Genomic DNA, 20,182 nt, shown 5'->3' with positions numbered 1-20,182 from the left:
ACACAGGACGATATCATATCTCAAGCCTTACAAAGATACGATGACCAGATGAAGTCACCTGTATGTCCAGGCCTTACTAAGATATATAATTTGATAAGATATATCTAAATAAAGTCACACTTTTGACAATAAATTATTTTGTTTTGAGTCCTCTCTCATGAAATTATTGCTCTTCAGTACCATATTTGCTTTTTTTCGCTCTCTCTTTCTATATACATATGCATACACAGATGTGCGCACACACACACACACACACACACATGTTACTACTATAATTTTTTTTTGTTTAATCACTTGAGAATAAGTTGTGGGTATAAGTGACCTTTCACTTCTAAATACCTGATCATATCTCCTAAATCCCTAAATATATCCTAAGGACAAGAACACTATCTTACATAACCATAATTCACTAATCGAATTCAGGAACTCTAACAGTGATATATTATTATTATCCAAAATACATCCCATTTCAAATTTTGCCAATTTTCCAATAATTAAATGTCCTCTATGACATTTATTTCTTCTATCCAGGTCAATCCAGGATTACACATTTCTTTGGTTGTCTTATCTCTCGTCTCCTTTTCTCTAGAATGGTTTCTCAGCTTCTTAGTGCCCTTTATGAAATTCACATTCTTGGGGCACCGGGTGGCTCAGTCAGTTAAGTCACTGCCTTTGGCTCAGGTCATGATCCCAGGGTCCTGGGATCAAGCCCTGCATCGGACTCCTTGCTGAGCAGGGAACCTGCTTCTCCTCTGCTTGCCATTCCTCCTGCTTGTACTTGCTTTTGCTTTCTCCCTCTCTCTGTGTCAAATAAATAAATTAAAATCTTAAAAAAAAAAAAAGAAATTCACATTCTTGGGTATAGGCTAGTTGTTTATGAAAAGTTCTTCATTTCGGTTTCTCCCATTATTTTCCCAGAGTTCCCCCGGGTACTGCCTCGTGTGTGATCTGGAGCTGGTCCTTCCAGTTCTGTCTGGCTTACTTCTCTCCCTCCACATGGCTCCCACTTCTGCTCCTGCACACTTCCAGAGAAGGCCCAGTGTTCTCTCTCTATTGACAGCCACCACTCAGATCCTCTCAGGCCTCTGAGAAAGTACACTGCAGCCCTATGGCCTCTCACTCCAAACCCTGAATGGTTGCTCCTTAATTCCTTACAGCACACCTGAGCCCAGGCTATAGCTTTTCCACAGAACTAAATTCAGTGTTTGAGGGTAACACAAACACAACACAGAGAATGATGTCACACTGCTACTAAAGGTTGCTATGCTTAGAGCCCACAGGCTAAAACATGACCTCAGAGTCTTTAAATAAAGTGTTTCCCACCTCCATATGGAAGGGTCAGCTCACTCTATCACAAATGGGCCCATGATGCTCATGGTAGGAAATTCAGAACCTGCAGAGTACCCAGGCCCGAGGAGACTAAACCATTGTCCTCAATGGCCTCGTTTCCTGATTTAGGATTGACTTCCCAGGTTGAGAGATACTGAGGACCTCCATTCCCTTACCTGGGAACCTTACTTTTGAGTATGAATCAGGCTTTATGGCTCAGCGGGTCCAGTCTTCTCAGACCACATTTACTAAAGTTAGACTGTCTAGATTTATATTACACCACAGGTGGGCCACCAAGAATGCAGCCTGGAAGCATTACCACAAGCCAAATACAATTCCCTTATAGCCTTTCCTCCAGCATGCAGTGAAGAGAAGAATGGTTCTTCACACCCCTTACTAGAGCCAGGTTTTCCTTCCTGATCTCTTGTAAACAAATGCTTGGGCAAGAATCAATCATCACAACTCCCAAGACCAACCAGCAATTTTCAGACATAAGAAATTCTAAATCTAGATTGAGAAAAAAATTATAACTCTGCAGGAGCATAATTGAGTTTAAGATACACCCAATTTACATTACTAAATAGACTGTTCAAATCATTTGCATTTGGGTTACTTCATTGCATTTTGGCCTTCTTTAAGAAAAACAGTGAGTACTTTCTTGCCCTTATACTGACACAATTAAAAGGCCCATTGAATGGATGTTTACAAAACCTGATTTAGCAGTTTGGCCCCAAAGGTAAATTCCAGTGTCTATCCCAGAAGTGAAACTGGTTGTAACTTCAAGACTGGGAGGCTTTCCACCCTCAATTATTTTTACTATTTTAAGGCAGATTTTCAGCGTCTTCAAATGTCTTACCTTTCCAGCTTTTTGACCTGAAGTCCTCTCTCAATGTCCTGTGCTCCTGACAAAAAAAGCACTTCGCTGATCTCTGATTCTACCCCTTACTTTCTCACTTCCCCACTCTTGCTTTTGTGGGCCTCTCATCTTGAGTACTCTCCCCATCATTCTGAACTTTCAGACTTCTACTTAGTTGTCAGGGACCAACCCTAATGCCACCTCCCACTCTCTCCAACTTGGTGTGATAGATCTTTCCTCTTAAATCTCATAGCAGGATATTTGTAACTTTTTCTTTTGGCCATTATGTTCTACCTTATGTTGCAGTTACTAGGTTCATGTCTTATCTGTCCCAGTAGGCTTCCTTCCAGTGCTATACTCCTCTTCATATCTCTTCCATCATCTGGTATGGTGCCTTGTAAATAGCAGGCATTCAAAAGATTTGCAGAATTGTACTGAACTAAAACCTAGTGAATACAGTATTTCAGATGATTGCTCTGACCTAAATTACATCACATGAACTAGTAGAAAATACTAGTTCAAGAGTGAGAGATGAAGTGTTTCAATTTGTTGTTAATTTGCCAATCATGGCTTTGGCTAATCATGAACAAAGACAGGCATTGTAAATAGAGCGCTTTTTAAGTGAAAATTTACAGACTTTTAATGACACAGTGTAGAGCAACTGGATATAATGGTTCCTGGGTTGTAGAGTTGGAGGTTTATGAGAAAAGTACAATCCCAGCTACATGAGAAATAAGAAATTGCTACTGCTCTCTCTACTATTTGGTTGGCTATACTGAATGGAAAGTTAAAAGTAGAAAAAAAAAAAGAATGTAATTGGCTAAAAGATCTATAGTGACACCTTCCTGGTAATGTTTCATTCATTCTATTACTGTTATCAAATATAGTCACTGAAGGCCTATTAGAACAGGCTGCTGGTCAGATAATTCTACCACAATATAATGAGATGGAAAAAATATCATATAACAAATGTACACAGTTTTCCCTTGGGGGAGACTTGCCTTTCTTATGGATAAAGCCTTGAGAAACCTGTAAAGAGTGACTACTTCCCTGAGGGGTAATGGTTCAGATGCTTTGAAGTCTTCTGAGGAGGAAGGGAGACAAAAAGACAAATTTATTTCCATTTGGGGTGGGGCACAGGGAGAAGGGATAGAGAGGAAAAGGAGGATAATAGATCCAAGCAAATGCCATGTTGGTTGGAATACCATGAACTAAACAAGGTGACTCTTCTCAGTGATCTCATGCACAGTCAGGAAATTTTATAAAATCACAAAAACGTTGAGGTGATTGGATTTCTTCTGAAAACCAATAAAATGGCCAAGTTCTGCATCATGGTTTTTGTGGTCAATAAAATTGAGGTGGTAAGCTCTGGTGCAGGGGCCTGAGTCAGAGAAGAGCTGGAGGCCTTAAGTTGGTGAGAGTCCCCAGAAATTCTGGGGACTTCCCCACCCGTTAGAAATTAGAGGCTTTGAAAAAATTTCCCCTGGAGTCCAGAAATAGAGAGGCTCTTAGATAAAATCAGCATTACAGAAGTTTGGTGGTCACAGGTTTATAATCTAATATTCCAGAAATGATAACCCATGACTTATTTACATAAACATTTACATAAACATTACATGTTTATTTTTTTTTTAAAGGCAAATAATGCTTGAGGCAGTATAATGTAGCATTAATGAGGATAGATTCTGGAGCCACATGCCTGGATCTGATCCTTGGCTAGATTTTTTTTTTTTTTTTTAAACATATAATGTATTATTTGCCTCAGGGGTATGGTCTGTGAACCATCAGTCTTACACAATTCACAGCACTCACCATAACACATACCCTCCCCAATGTCCATAAGCCAACCACCCTAGCCCTCTGCCCACTCCCTAACCCTCCAGCAACCCTCAGTTTGTTCCTGAGATTAAGAGTCTCTCCCCAGTGCCATCTTGTTTCACTTTTTCCCTCCCTTTCCCCACAACTCCCCGCCCTGCCTCTCAAATTCCTCATATCAGAGAGATCACATGATAATTGTCTTTCTCTGTTTGGCTTATTTCGCTTAGCATAATACCCTCCAGTTCCATCCACTTTGTTGCAAATGGCAAGATTTAATTTCTTTTGATAGCTGCATAGTATTCCATTGTCTACATGTACCAAGTCCTCTTCATCCACTCATCTGTTGATGGACATCTAGACTCTTTCCATAGTTTGGCTATTGTGCACATTGCTGCTATAAACATTCGGGTGCACGTGCCCCTTCATATCACTACATTTGTATCTTTAGGGTAAATACCCAGTAGTGCGATTGCTGTGTCCTAGGTAGCTCTATTTTCAACTTTTTGAGGAACCTCCACACTGTTTTCCAGGGTGGCTGCACAAGCAACAGTGTAGGAGGGTTCCCCTTTCTCCGCATCCTCGCCAACATCTGTTGCTTCCTGACTGGTTAATTTTAGCCACTTTGACTGGTGTGAGGTGGTATCTCACTGTGGTTTTGATTTGTATTTCCCTGATGCCTTGGCTCAACTTTTTACTGGCTTTGTAATGTTGAGTAAGTTATTTGACCCTTTGTGCCTCAGTCTCTTCATTTGAAAAATGGAGAAAATGGAAGTAGCTACCTGTGAGTAAAGGGTATAACAAGCCTATCATTCCTCTGTGAGATTTAACCATTAGTTAACTCTTCAGCTCTGTTCTCTTGGTAACCTGGAAAAAGTAGAAATGCCAACTATGTTACTAGACATTGTTGTTTATGGCAAAAATGAGCCCTGAGTGGTACAACACATCTGGATTGGGAGGAATTAGAAAAGAATGATAAACACCTGATAGGGATGCCAGGCTTTGGGCTTCTCTGAGTATGATGATCCTTAAAACTAGGCAAAACTTGCAGGATCCTTGTAGCTATAACATCAACATCCCACCAGAAATATTTAAATTGACCTAGCAATTGCAGTGTTTGGTATTTACCCAGATGAACTGAAAGCTTACATCCACACGGAAGTCTATGCATAAATGTTTACAGCAGCTTCATTCAAAATTGCCAAGGGGCATCTGGGTAGCTCAGTTGGTTAAGAGTCTACCTTCGGCTTAGGTCATGATCTCAGGGTCCTGAGATCAAGCCCCACATCCAGCTCTCGGCTCAGTGGGGCGTCTGCTTCTCCCTCTTCCTCTGTCTCCTCCCCGCCCGCTCATGCTCTATCTCTCTCTCAAATAAAGAAATAAAATCTTTTTAAAAAATTGCCAAAACTTGGAAACAACCAAGATGTCCTTCAATTGGTGAATGGGTAAACAACTATGGCACATCCATACTATGGAGTATTATTCATAAATAAAAAGGAATGAGCTAATAAACTGGGAAGGGACATGGAGGGATGTTAAGGGCATATTGCTAGGTGAAAGAAGCCAGACTGAAAGGCTGCATATTGTATGATTGCAACTCAACGACATTCTAGAAAAGGCAAAATATTGAAGACAGTACAAAGATTGGGGGTTGTTAGGGGTCTGGAGGAGAGAGGGTGAATGAATGGGTGGCATTCATGGAGTTTTTAACGACCGTGAAACTATTCTGCATGATACGGCGATGGTGGGTACATTATGTGACATTACGCCTTTGTCAAAATCCACAGAACGTACGAAACCAACAGTGAACCCTCGTATTAGTTATGGACTAAAGTTAATAGTAACATATCAACAGTGGTTCATCAAGCTTAACAAGCGTACTACACTAATACAAGATTTTAATAATAAGGGACACTGCGTGTGGATAGAGCGTTGAGGGTGTATATGGGAACTCTCTGTACTTTCCATTCAATGTTTCTGAAAATCATGGAGAATGAAGTTTCTAAGTCCAGTGGATCCTGCAGTCACCCCATGTGGGTCTTTTTCCTGTCCTAGAGCTACTGGCCTATTCAAGAATTGCCACTGAAGGGAAAAGTCTGAAGCTGAGGGCAAGCTTTGGTTCTTCTCTTATGTTCTTCTGAATAGGCTGGTGGCTCGTGGTCACTTGGTCTGAGCATTTGATTGCGCCTAAGAAGATCTCTTGGTGGGCTATGCGCTGTCTCGTAAAACCGTTGTGAAAATTAAATGAGGTAACATTGGCAAAGCTCTCAGAACAGGATTTGGGCCATGTAAATGTTACATGATTGTTAGTCATAATTTATCATAGGAGTGGTTGTTGCTAAACATTTTAACAATTACATCACAAAAATTTATGAGTGAAAGGCTATCTGCAATATCAGATCAAAATATACTTTGTGTGTATATATCCATATGGATATACATATTATAATGTCTGTAAGATGAAGCATATATGTATTCATTATATAATGCCTTGCCCATAGGTTGGTGTTTGTTTTGTATTCTTTTCTGAGATGATCTGTGAGGAGCAGCCACAAGAGGAAATGTGGGAAACATTCAGGAATAAAGCAGTTTATTATACTCAAAGGTCTCAGAGACCGGACACACAGCATGCCATGCAGGGCCACAAGGGTACCAGGGTGCGAAGGTGGGAGCAAGGAGAACTTTAGGCCAGAATTTTTGTTGGGATTTCCCCAGGAAAGGTAAGGCAGAACAGGGTAAATGAGGTACCTGGGTGGCTCAGCTGGTTAAACATCAGCCTTAGGCTCAGATCATGATCCCATGATCCCAGGGATCGAGTCTTCTGTGAGGCTCCTTGCTCAGTGGGGAGTTTGCCTCTCCCTCTCCCTCTACCCCTCCCACCTGCTCGTGTTCTCATGCTCATGCGTGTTCTCTCAAATTAATTAATCAATCAATCAATTAATTAATTTTTAAAAAACAGGGTGAACAGTTTAGGATTGGCTAGTTTGAATATTTTCCATGGGCTTTGGGCTATAAGGTTGGCCCTTAGTTACCTGATACCTGACCCTGGGATGAACAAGGAAAGGGATATTGTCTTTTTAGATGACAGGCTACATAGATGAGGTCCACTCTAGATTGGTTAGTTTGCATATGAAGGACATACTCCTGGCTGGGCCCTTTGCTATCTCTAAGAATTTTCTAGGTCAGGGAAGAGCGATCTTTCCCCTGCTAGAAAGGTTTTTTAAGATGTCAAAATAATGTAACAGAAAAAAAAATATATATATACACATATATATGTATCTATATACATATACACATATAAAAATAAATAAATAATATGGAGATCCTCAGGCAATTTCCCACATGCTATTATGTAGAAATATTTCAGTGATTACAGCTTGGAACCCAAGTGAGGACTACGTCTTTAAAAACTTTAGCCTGCCCTCAGCCCAGCTGAGCTCCCTCCAAAATGAACAAATTGATCCTTAACTTTTTAAAATGAATTTATCTGAAATCTATGCTTTTCTTGCTCTTGTAACCCAAGCGCTTAACATAATGTCTTGCACTTATTCATTTCCTCATTTATCTACATTTATTGAGGATCTACAATATACCAAACACAGAGCTAGTAGCTGTTAAAAAAAATCCTAATTAAAAATACGAACCTGGTACTGAATACAAGCTGTAGGTCACCTCACATTCTCTTGGCCTCACACAGCTCCTGGGCCTTCTGCCACTCACTTCTGTTCAGCTGTTTCTGCAGCTGTCAGCTCCCCGCCTGAGTTCTACTCAGTCTGTACTGTTCTACTGCGTGAGGCCAGTTGGAATCAGGAATCTGTGCCACTTCCCATGACCTCCTCCCCTCACATGGATGAAACACGATGCCACAGGTTAGAAAAACCTGGCTTCACAGACTGAATGGGCCAGGCAACCTCACAGAAGTTTGGGGAAGGTGAGGGGCACACTTCCATGGCAGATAAACTTCTCTGTCCCGGCCTATAATGGGCTGTTCTGAGGTATGGGGTCCTGGTACAGTATAAAGGAGGTATCCCCGTTATAGGAGAGGCTCTCAGTGTCCCTTCACAAAGGAGTGAAAGGTCTTGTGTTTGCTCCTAGCATCACTGCCTTTCTCCCTCACTTTTGCTGCCTGGAGATTGCATCCCCCCAATGAAGCAATAGCAATTAGATATTGCCTTAGGCTCTATTTTCTGGTAAGTCCTGGTAAAGCCTTACTCATAGAGCCATGCTCTCAAAAATCCCCGTTACCAACCTTCTTCATATCCTACTGTGGGTTCTCTCCTTGCCCCTTGCATTCAATTCACACCCCAGTTTCACTCAGCTCTGTACCATGACTCTCCATGACTCTCCTGATTAACTCTCCTGATAAAATTGGCTCCATGGATTCCTACCTATTTTTATCCCAGTCCCCCTGTTATTTTGCATTTCTTTTTCCAGCCTTTGCTCCTCCTTCTTATTATAGTTCACAGTATTTTAATATTGGGGGGGAAATTACTTATCTCCTACCCTTAGGAGATATGTAATGTGATTCAGGTACAATTAATATGCCATGTGATTCAGGTACAATTAAACTTCCCTACTGTCCAGGTAGTCATAATGATTAGGTTGGAGAGAGTCATATGACTAAGTTAGTCCAAACAGAGCCTGTTTTGAGAACTTTGTTGGAATTACTGAGGAATAAAAGCTCCTTTTTTATCTTAAGAAGAGAAATAAAGTAAGCTTGGACATGGAATCAGTCTGAGAATGAAGCCAGATCCAAGGGAAAGGGAAAGGGAGGCTGGCTTTGGAAGAGGAGGTTCTAGCTACAGAATTCACTCATGCCTGAAGTTTGCTATCCTTAAATCTTAAAGTTTTTTTTTTTTAATTAATTAATTTATTTTCAGAAAAACAGTATTCATTATTTTTTCACCACACCCAGTGCTCCATGCAATCCGTGCCCTCTATAATACCCACCACCTGGTACCCCAACTCCCACCCCCACGCCACTTCAAACCCCTCAGATTGTTTTTCAGAGTCCATAGTCTCTCATGGTTCACCTCCCCTTCCAATTTACCCCAATTCCCTTCTCCTCTCTAACACCCCTTGTCCTCCATGCTATTTGTTATGCTCCACAAATAAGTGAAACCATATGATAACTGACTCTCTCTGCTTGACTTACTTCACTCAGCATAATCTCTTCCAGTCCCGTCCATGTTGCTACAAAAGTTGGGCATTCATCCTTTCTGATGGAGGCATAATACTCCATAGTGTATATGGACCACATCTTCCTTATCCATTCGTCCATTGAAGGGCATCTTGGTTCTTTCCACAGTCTGGCGACAGTGGCCATTGCTGCTATAAACATTGGGGTACAGATGGCCCTTCTTTTCACTACATCTGTATCTTTGGGGTAAATACCCAGGAGTGCAATTGCAAGGTCATAGGGAAGTTCTATTTTTAAAGTTTTTTTTTTTAAGATTTTATTTATTTATTTGACAGACAGAGATCACAAGTAGGCAGAGAGAGAGAAGGAAGCAGGTTCCCTGATCAGCAGAGAGCCCAACTCGGGGCTCGATCCCAGGACCCTGAGATCATGATCTGAGCTGAAGGCAAAGGCTTAACCCACTGAGCAACCCAGGCGCCCCAAATATTAAAGTTTTTTGAGGGAATAAATTGCATTTTTGCCTTTCTGTCCCTATAATGGGGGTATACAGATAAATATAGTTCGCTTTCTTTATAAATGCTGAGCTCTTGGGCATTAATATAAATACCTGGATATTTATATTCTAACAGGGTACCCAACAGGAGAGAATAGAGCTCCCTAGAAACTTGTGATTTCCATACCTTTCCACTACAGTGTTGTGGGATGAACTTAAATGAGTCATTTGGTAAAGATAAGGATTGAGTTACTGGCCCTGGGGGCAGACACTCCACACCTGGTACTCAAGGAGCCATTCCACAGTACACTCCGTCTTGTCACATCTTGCCTCTCCCCTTTCCCTTCTGACCTATGTTTCTGTGTGAGTGCCTTGCCAGCAATCTGATGCAACTTCTTAAATTCTTAAAACTGCGGGGGGATTTTGAAGCCATTCAGGCACACAGTTCTTAAGTGGAGCAGGGCAGGTGGAATTTCTGGCACCTTACCAGGCTGGAGGTACAAAAGCAGGTCTACTGCCCTGGGATGTGGAGGCAACTCTAGGAGGAACTTCCCAGCCTGACCACTGGTGCCTCCCAAAGCTGGATCTTGTTTATAATTTCTATTTAACTCATAGTCTGGTCTCTCCTATCTCCTTGCTGAGAGGGCCTCTCTTCCTAATACGATTTTAGTTCACTTTACACACACTCTCACACTGCCCTATGCCATGTTTCTTCAGCTCCCCTTGATGCTTTGGATTTTCTTCCTTTACGCTTCCACTCTAAGAAGGTGGGTCTTATCAGTTCTGTTCGAACCTGATGCCATGGGACTTAGATCCTCGTGAAGTCTAATTACTGTGAAGGAGAGCTCTTTACTCTGGCTCAGGTTGTACCAGTGTGTCCCCAACCAGCAACAAAGGATATAACCTGGGAACTCTTTGCCTACCTTCCCAAGCTTCCTGTGGACCTCTAGAATCTATGTATAGTCTGCTGTGTTCTCAGAGGAGTATCTTCGTGCCCAATCGGGGGTGCATTGAGCAAGATCTAAAGCACAGGCAGAGGCTTTCTCCTGTTTACACATGATGAGTGAATTGCTGATGGGTGAGGTCTTGAAGCACAGACTGGAAAATATTCCCAATTATGTAATGGGGCAGTTCTGGCTGACACGTTACCCCCTTCAGTCTAGCACAATTTCGGGAAATTTTCTTGGTGTCCCTTATTGCAGCCATACCCCCCCAGTCTGCTGAACAGACCAACTCTGGACAACCAGGTGACTTTTAGGCAACTGTGATGGTGGAATTCAGGTGTAAGACAGATGGAACAAACAGTAACAGTAAAACACATTGAGTACCTTCTACATGCAAGGCACAGGCTAGGTGGTAGCAGTTCAAAAAACCAAAGTCATTCAATTAAGATATTATTACAAGTTGCAAAATGTACTTTGAATGAAATGAGCAAGAGGCCAAGACAGAATGATAGGGGACGGTGACCATTCTGGAAAGGCCTTTCTGAGGAGGTGACAGGAGGTATGACAGAGAGAGAGAGAGAGCACGATGCTCATGCAAGCAGCTGAAGGGAGAGTATTACAGCCAGAAAGCAGAGCATATGCAAATTCTCTGGAGATCAGTATGTTGAAGAAATGGAAAGAAAATCAGGGTAGCTGAGGGGTAATGAGCAAGAGGGAGAATGGTGCAGGATGAGCACCAAGGTGCCCGGAAGCAGCAGGTCTGACCTGGAGACAGGGACTTGGAGGTTGTCAGCATAGAGACAGCACTGAAATTCCTGGGAATGAATGAGGTCCCCAGGGGAGCGTGTGGTAGGGAAACTGGAGGGCAGAAGGCCGTCTGCTCAAGTGTCCTCCACAAGTCCTGGTCCTGCCTTCTTCAGGCCTCATAAGCAAGATGCAGTTCCCTTCTTCTCATGCAGAAGCCTAATGGCCTCTGTACGGAGTGAGCCGACTCTGGTTGTCCCCTCAGAAAGCCCAGTCCTTCAGCCTGACCCCACACCTCCACCTTCCACTTTCAGATGAGTTTCCTGCCCCTACTACTGAGGCAAATAAATGATCTTCATGCTAAGAGAAAAGGAAGGAAGGAAGAAACCCCAAAGAACACTATCATCACCTCCCAGCCAAGCAACTTAACCAACAAACAAAACGGAAGTGTGAGCTCTCAGGAAGGAGATGGTCCTGCTGGCCAAGTGTTGGGGGATAATGTGCTCTACTGCCGTTAGCCTTGGAGTGAATCATGCTTCCAGCCTGCTCTGCTTTGCCTCGATAGTCAGTTTATCAGTGCGCAGCACAGATCACATGGAAGGCTGGAACAAGATAAGTTGACTGGCTCTGGGCCAACCGCAGCCATTTCTGGATGAGCACGTGCTCCATTAAAAATGGGTCATGAAGCCAGCATGCACCTGTAAAGACACCATGGATCTTCCTGGGTGGTGTGTGAGCTTCAAAGACCTCATTGTGTAATTACCTGCTCTTTTAGTGTGAACCGGTCGAGAGAGTCTCTCATCCGTCTGTGAATACTCCCTACTTCTGGCAGATTCACCCTCTTACCTCCTCTCACCAATAGCTTCCAGACTAAGCCAGGAACTAATTCCTGTACCAGAAAAAAGCAAACAGGAAGTGTCCCTGTTGTGCCTGTAGACCGCTTGCAACACTGAGGTTTCCTTTTCGAGTTTTGCACCTCTCCTTTTGTTCATTTTGCCCTGCCCTTTTCCTTCCGGTAAAGCGTCACTTTGCCGGCCTTTCTCTGTAGTGCTGAAGGACCCCTAGTTTCTTACCTTCCTGAGTGGTTCATACCCCGCCATCTGGCCTGACTGGTCATTGCTGTGCTGCCCAGACTGGTCGTCTGATTCACAACATTGCCCTTGTGCTTGATCTGTACCTGCCTCTGGCCCCTGGCCTCCTGGCAGGTTGCAGGCCTAGCTGTGCAACCCAGATCCACAACTTACGCACATTCTTTGCTCTCCCAGCCCAGCTTCCTGCCTGTCTTTCTGTGCAACCACCACCCCCACAGCAACTCTGCCAACCTATAGTGCATGCACACGGGCTGCTTTTTGTTTCATGATTGTTCTAAATACCCGGACGCCGTGGTTGTACATCCTTATTTATACACTTCCTGACGTTTGGCTCACCAGTAACTACTCCACCTCTGATTGCTTCCCACCCAGAAAGTCCCCCTCCTGCATCTCTTCCCTTGTGGTCAGCAGTAATGCGTGTCACTGCCCCTAAGCAGGGTTGCAAGTTAATTCTTACAAGTGTTTCTCCTTCCTGTCCTAGGAACATCAGCTTCACGTAAGCTCAACAGTCAGTGTTTCTTGGAAAATGTGAATGCGGACAGGGGTTGTAAAGAGAAAAGCAAGTGTTGGGAATGATAAACTGATGAAGTTCCACCCTTCACTGACATTTAATGTTAAGTCAGCTGCATAGTTGGCATTCGTGAAGTTGTTGTTTTTTTTTTAATTAATCATTTTTATTAATAGATAATGTATTATTTGCCCCAGGGGTACACATCTGTGAATCGTCAGGCTCACACACTTCACAGCACTCACCATAGCACATACTCTCCCTGATGTCCATAACCCAGCCACCTTATCCGTACCCCTCCACACTCCCCCGCCCAGCAACTCTGTTTTGTGGCATGAAGAGTCTCTTATGGTTTGCCTCCCTCCCGATCTCATCTTCTTTCATTTTTTTCCTTCCATTCTCCCCCAAACCTCCCGCCCTGCCTCTCAAATTCCTCATATCAGGGAGATTATATGATAATTGTTTTCTCTGATTGACTTATTTTGTTCAGCATAATACCCTCTAGTTCCATCCGCATCGTCGCAAACGGCAAGATTTCATTTCTTTCGATGGCTGCATAGTATTCCATTGTATATATACACTACATCTTCTTTATCCATTCATCCTTTGATGGACATCTAGGTTCTTTCCACAGTTTGGCTATTGTGGACAGCATTTGTAAAGTTGTTTAAAGAAAGAAGTTGTGGGTGTCAGTGGTGCTGTAGACTAAGTCATTCTGGGTCTCCTGGGCACATATGGTTCAGTTCTACTTCCTCTTTCCTAAAAAAGTCAGGTGTGACCATGTGACTTGTTCTGGACAAAGACACATGAGTGCTAGTTGTTTGTGATACTCCTAGGTAGAAACTGTATGAACCAGTGAGCACTCGGGTGTGCTTCCTTTTTTCTGACAAGACCAGCCCCATCCAATAGAAACATGATACCAGCCATGTATGTATTTTACATTTTTTAGTAGTCCCATTAAAAAAGTAGAAAGAAAAAGGTAAAATTAATTTTAGTGGTAATGTCATTATAACTCAAGATAGTTTATATCAAAACTCTCATTTCCACAGGTTATCCATATTGAAAATTACTCTTGAAATATTTCACAATCCTCTTTTTATATTGAGTCTTTGAGTGGGGTATGCATTTTACACTGAATCTAAATTTGGACTAGCCATAGTTCAAGTACTCAGTAGACAGATACGGCCAGTGATTACCATGTTGGACGGCATAGGCTTCGGCCATCATGGAATCAAAGAGTCCCAGTCTCTGTTCAGGTGGCCTTCTAGGGAGGGTGACCGAGCAAAGGCCACAGTGATGCGAATGGATATGTGGGCAAGAGTGAGAAGGAAGCCATTGTTGTTTTCATTACTGAGACTTGAGGGTTGTCTGTTAGAGCATAACTTAGTCTATCCCCCTGATGTAAAAGATCAGTGAAAGGGGGATAGCACTGATGTAACAATATACTGGGATGTAACAATATACCGGGGATATGTGGTACTAGCTCAGGGCCCAGGCAACAGGTAGCAAGGAGGATAATGGAACACGGAATCAAAGTGCATTCTTTGTCTCTGAGTAGGAGGCCTTTATGTTTATCCAATAAGATTTTGGAATCTAAATGAATATATGCCTACCATACGTTCCCAAATTGTAGTGGAAAGATGATAATAAGGCATAAAGAAAAAATATTAGGGCAGCAGAGGAATGGTAGAGATAATTGAGAACAAAGGGAATGAGAAGTTATGGGTAATCAATTCTTTTCTCTTTGGAATTACTTAAGGAATAAAATTTGGAATTACAGTTAGATACAATGGTTCCTTGACTTTTCCCCAAACATACCTTTTACACATACTGCTGTCACCAAGGCCATGACACTATGTGTTGAAGTAAAACAAATCAAACCTGGTGTAGGTCATTCATCATTAGGACACGCCATATCTATCCTCCACACATCAACCAGACTGATCAGAAGTTGCTACTGAACAGTTCAGTGGCCTTCCATTCCCTCTAAGATAAAACTTAAGCTCCCTTAACATAGCATCCCAAGTTCTTTGTGATATAACTGCTGTATTCTTTTCTTCTTTTCCTTTTTTTGTTACTATTGTTATTTGAAGATTTTATTTCTTTATGTGAGACTGGAAAAGAGTGAGTGAGAGAGACATAGAGAGGGAGAGCAAGAATGGTGGGGAAAGGCAGAGGGGAGAGAGAAGCAGACTCCCACTGAACAGGGAGTCTGACTCAGGGCTCAACCCTAGGACCTGGGATCATGACATGAGCTGAAGGCAGCCACTTAACTGACATGCCACCCAGGCAACCCTTTTTTTTTTTTTTAAATTTAATTTCAGTGAGCCAACATATTGTACATCAATAGTAGTGTTCAATAATTTATCAGTTGTGTATAACACCCAGTGCTCATCACATTATGTGCCCTGCTTAATGTCCATCACCCAATTACCCCACACACACAACTCCTGTTTTCTTTTGCAGTCTCATTTCTTGTTACTTTCTTATGATTTTTGTTTCAGGAACACCAAAGTATTTTGAGTATCTTCCTCATAACTTGATGCTTCTTTCAAGCAAAGATGCTTCTTTCTATTCATCCTTTCCTATAATACCCTCCTTTCTCCTTTTTGCCTGGTTAACTCCTACTATTTAAAACTTACTTCAAGTGCCATCTCAGAGAAACCTTGCATATCTAACATTAAGCTTATCACTTTTTAAAAACTTATCACTTTATATTAAAATGATTTATGTATAATTTGTTCTTGGGGGCTTGGGAGATTCTTAATATATGTTTTGTGAATAAACATTTCCTAAATAAATATTTCTGAAAGACAGAGCCAGTGATCACAGAGAAGAATGGATGAGGGAGTCCTTTCCATAGTTCTGGGTTAGCAGAGGCTTAACTAATGGTTCTTTTTTTTTTTTTAAAGATTTTAATTATTTATTTGACACAGAGAGAGAGAGAGAGAGAGCGAGCACAAATAGGCAGAGCAGCAGGCAGAGGAAGAGGGAGAAGCAGGATTTCTGCTGAGCAGGGAGCCCAACATGGGACTCTATCTCAGGACCCTGGGAACATGACCTGAGTCTAAGGCAGATGCTTAACCCATTGAGCCATCCAGGTGTCCCTTAATTAATGTTTCTTGAATAAGTGACCGTTGAGTAGTTTGTTGCTAAAAATAGCAGAATCTAACTATAGTTTACAGTCCTCACCTACATGGCAGTGGTATTTCTATGCCAATAATGGATCACAATTTCCAGAATTTATTTTTTTACCTAATGGGTCACCCAAATTCTGATGGTATCAGTGAGTCAGTTTTTCCTTGCCAGCTTATCAGAGAGGAATCCCAAATGCCTCACCTTTTGTTGTAACTTGCCGACTTCCTAGCCTTACAGGTAAAGCTGTCAGACAGAAATTAGAACCCCAGGCAGTAGGTCCTGTGGTGGAGGGAGCTAGTTATGTGGGAGTTGTGATAATGTCTTGTCTGATTGTGCAACCATGGCTGACATATTAATGGCCCCTTACACAACCATGACATTTAGAGTAAATTTATGGACTATGATATGAAGTAACAGATACTTGTTAAGCAACTTTTTGAGATTATTCAAAATCTCAAATACTGAGATTATTAGAAATTTGTAACACTGTGCGCTCCAGAAACCAATTCAAAATCTTCTCATAACTTACATTGTCTCTTCCTTGTGACTATCTTGGAAACCTATATGTTTTCACATGATCTCCCGGCCATGGTGGATTGGTTTGTGAGTAGAAGCATGAACCCAGAGGGACCAATCATCAAACTCCTCAACTTCAACTCATATTTGATTGCTCTAGAGATTTTCACCTGACCTAAAATTGACAAATTAAATCCAAGGTTGTTGGGCTTGGTAAAAGACCGATTGGAAGTTATAAGATGCAAGCCTTGGAAGATGGAATGTAATCATCTCTCAAAGAAAAAACAAATGAAAGATGTAGTTCCTGGTAAATCTGAGAAGTACTTCCAGCTATTCCTTTGATCCAGACGCTCCCCCCACAGTTCTGTCACACTTTCTTGGATAAAGTGAGGCAAGAAATTCCCATTTTTCCTTATAGTTATTTGAATTGGATTTCTGTCATTTTCAATAGGAAAATTCTACACTCATATGTGTTGGCAGTATGCTATGTACTAGAGACACAAAAACAAAAATACTACGGTTCATGTCCTCAAGAACCTACATTCTAGTGAAACACTAGTGTTTTAAGTCAATGGGTTATTTTTATATACATTTCAGCAACTCATACATTATCTCATTTTTAATTTCAGATATATCATTTTTGTAAACCTTTGTCATTCACAATAGATAAATGTGGAGATCTTTAGGAATTCCAAAGTCAAAAATATAGTAGAGAAGTAGAAACTTCATTATGTGTTTTAAATTAACAGATGAAATACTGAATTTGATGGCATATTCATTCCTGTCAGCCCTAGAGACTCTATTAAATGAAACATCCTTCTATTTTATTTATCCAAAACTCTTAAGAGCCATATCTTTTATTTGTCTTTGGTTTTTCTTTCAACACCAGTATAACTTAAAATGGAAAATTCCCCGTAAGGACCAAAGTTGTTTGTTGTTTGTTTTAATTTAAATTTTAGCTAACATACTGTGCAATATTGGTTTCTGGAGTAGAATTCAGTGATTCATTGCTTATATACAACTCATCCTCCACTCCACCAACCTTCAGTTTGCTTTCTATTGTTAAGGGTGTCTTATGGCTTGTTTCCCTTCACTTCTTTGTTCTTTTCTCCCCTCCCATATGTTCATCTGTTTTCTTTCTTAAATTCCACATATGAATGATATCATATGATATTTGTCTTTCTCTGACTGACTAATTTCACTTAGCATAATGGACTCTAGCTCCAGCCACAGTGTTACAAATGACAAGCTGTCACTCTTTTTGATGGTTGAGTATATTCCATTGTGTGTGTGTGTGTGTGTACATACATATATATACATACATACACATATGTATACACACACACACACACACACACACCCCATCTTCTTTATCCGTTCATCAGTTGATAGACATTTGGGCTCTCTCCACAGTTTGGCTATTTTGATAATGCTGCTATAAATAGTGAGGTGCATGTATCTCATTGAAGTCAGTATTTTTGTATCCTTTGGGTAAATACCTAGTAGTGCCATTGATGAATCATAGGGTAGTTCTTCTTTTCACTTTTTTTTTCCTTTTAACTTTTTGAAGCTCCATACTGTTTTCCAGAGTGGCTGCACCAGGTTGCATTCCCACCAATAATGCAAGAGGGTCTCTTTTTTCTGAATCTTCTATTGTTTCTTGTGTTGTTAATTTTAGCCATTCTGACAGGTGTAATATGGTATCTCATCTTGGTTTTGAGGTGTCTTTCTCTGATGGTGAGGGATGTTTGAGCATCTTTTCATGTGTCTGTTAGCCATCTGGATGTCTTCTTTGGAAAAGTGTCTATTCATGTCTTCTGTCCATTTCTTAACTGGATTATTTGTTTTTTTGGTTGTTGAGTTTGGTAAATTCTTTATAGATTTTGAATACTAAGCCTTTATCAGATGTCATTTGCAAATGTCTTCTCCCATTCCATAGGCTGTCTTCTAGTTTTGTTAGTTGTTTCCTTCACTGTGCAGAAGATTTTTATCTTGATGAAGTCCCAATAGTAAGGAGTTGCTACAGCTGAGGTCAGAGAGGTTTCTGCCTATGTTCTCCTCTAGGATTTTGATGGTTTCCCACATCACATTTAGGTCTTTCAACTATTTTGAATTTATTTTTGTGTATGGTGCAAAAAAGTGGTCCAGTTTCATTCTTCTGCATGTTGCTGTCCAGTTTTCCCAACAGCAATTATTAAAGAGACTGTGTGTTTTCCATTGGATATTCTTCCCTGCTTTGCTGAAGAGTAGTTGACCATATAGTTGTGGTTCCATTTCTGGGTTCTCTATTCTGTTCCATTGATTTATGTGTCTTCTTTTGTGGCAATATCATACTGTCTTGATGACTACAGCTTTGTAATATAGCTTGAAATCCAGAATCGTGATGTTTTCAGTTATTTTCTTTTTCAGAATTGCTTTGACGATTTGGGAACTTCTGTGGTTCCACACAAGTTTTAAGATTCAGCAATTGCTGGGTCATATCAATAGCTCTTGTAGGATGTTGATGTTATAGTTACAAGGATCCTGCAAGGTACAGGCCTACGTTTAAGGGTCATCATACTCAGAGAAGCCCAAAGCCTGGCATACCCATTAGGTATTTATCACTTGATAAACTAAAGATTGTTTTTTCTAGCTCTGTGAAAAATGCTGGTGGTGTTTTGATAGGAGTGGCATTAAATGTGTAGATTGCTTTAGGGAATATAGACATTTTAATTATGTTTGTTCTTCAAATCCATGAGCATGAAATGCTTTTCCATTTCTTTGTGCCATTTTCAATTCTTTCATAAGTGTTCTATAGTTTTCAGAATACAGATCTTTTACCTCTTTAATTAGGTTCATTCCTGGGTATGTTATTGCTTTGTTCCAACCACAAATGGGTTGATTCCTTGATTTCTTTTTTTCTACTGCTTCTTTATGCAGATTTCTGTACACTGATAGCCTGTACAGATACTTCTGTGCACTGTGACTTTGCTGAATTCCTGTATCAGTTCTAGCAAGTTTTTGTGTGGAGTCCTTCAGGTTTTCTACATAGGGTATCATGCCATATGCAAATAGTTAAAGTTTGACTTCTTCCGGCCAACTTAGAAGGATTTTATTTATTTTTGGTGTCTCATTGCTGAGGCTATAACTTCCAGTATTGTGTTAAACAGTAATAGTGAGAGTGGATATCTTTATCTTGGTCCCCTAAGGAATAAAGTTTTAAAATACTACAAAAAATTACTGCTTAAGCGACATAAGAGAAAAACAAAGCTCTGATGAGTTGTTTGTAGATGTTTATAAGTAGGCCAGGATCAGCAGCCTCACAATAATCATGATTTAAATGGATATTTTGACCAAATGACAAATTATTTCATATCACATATCATATCCTAATAATCATTAGGATGATTCTAATATAAAGGTAGCCATGAATATTAAATTACAGAATACCTATGTCCTACTGTATGAATACTTATGTCCTACTGTATTTGCAGATGAGGAGACTGAGAATCAGAGAAGGAAAATGAAACCCAAACATCAGTGAAGGAGACTAGACTTGGGCATCAATCATATTGGATGGCCTTCTGATTTCAAATCTCCTGGTCTGTTAAAGTATGGAGAACAATAGA

This window comes from Neovison vison, chromosome 4, assembly GCF_020171115.1.
Source record: "Neovison vison isolate M4711 chromosome 4, ASM_NN_V1, whole genome shotgun sequence".
In the NCBI taxonomy this organism is placed as follows: domain Eukaryota; kingdom Metazoa; phylum Chordata; class Mammalia; order Carnivora; family Mustelidae; genus Neogale; species Neogale vison.
This window is presented reverse-complemented; position numbering follows the sequence as displayed.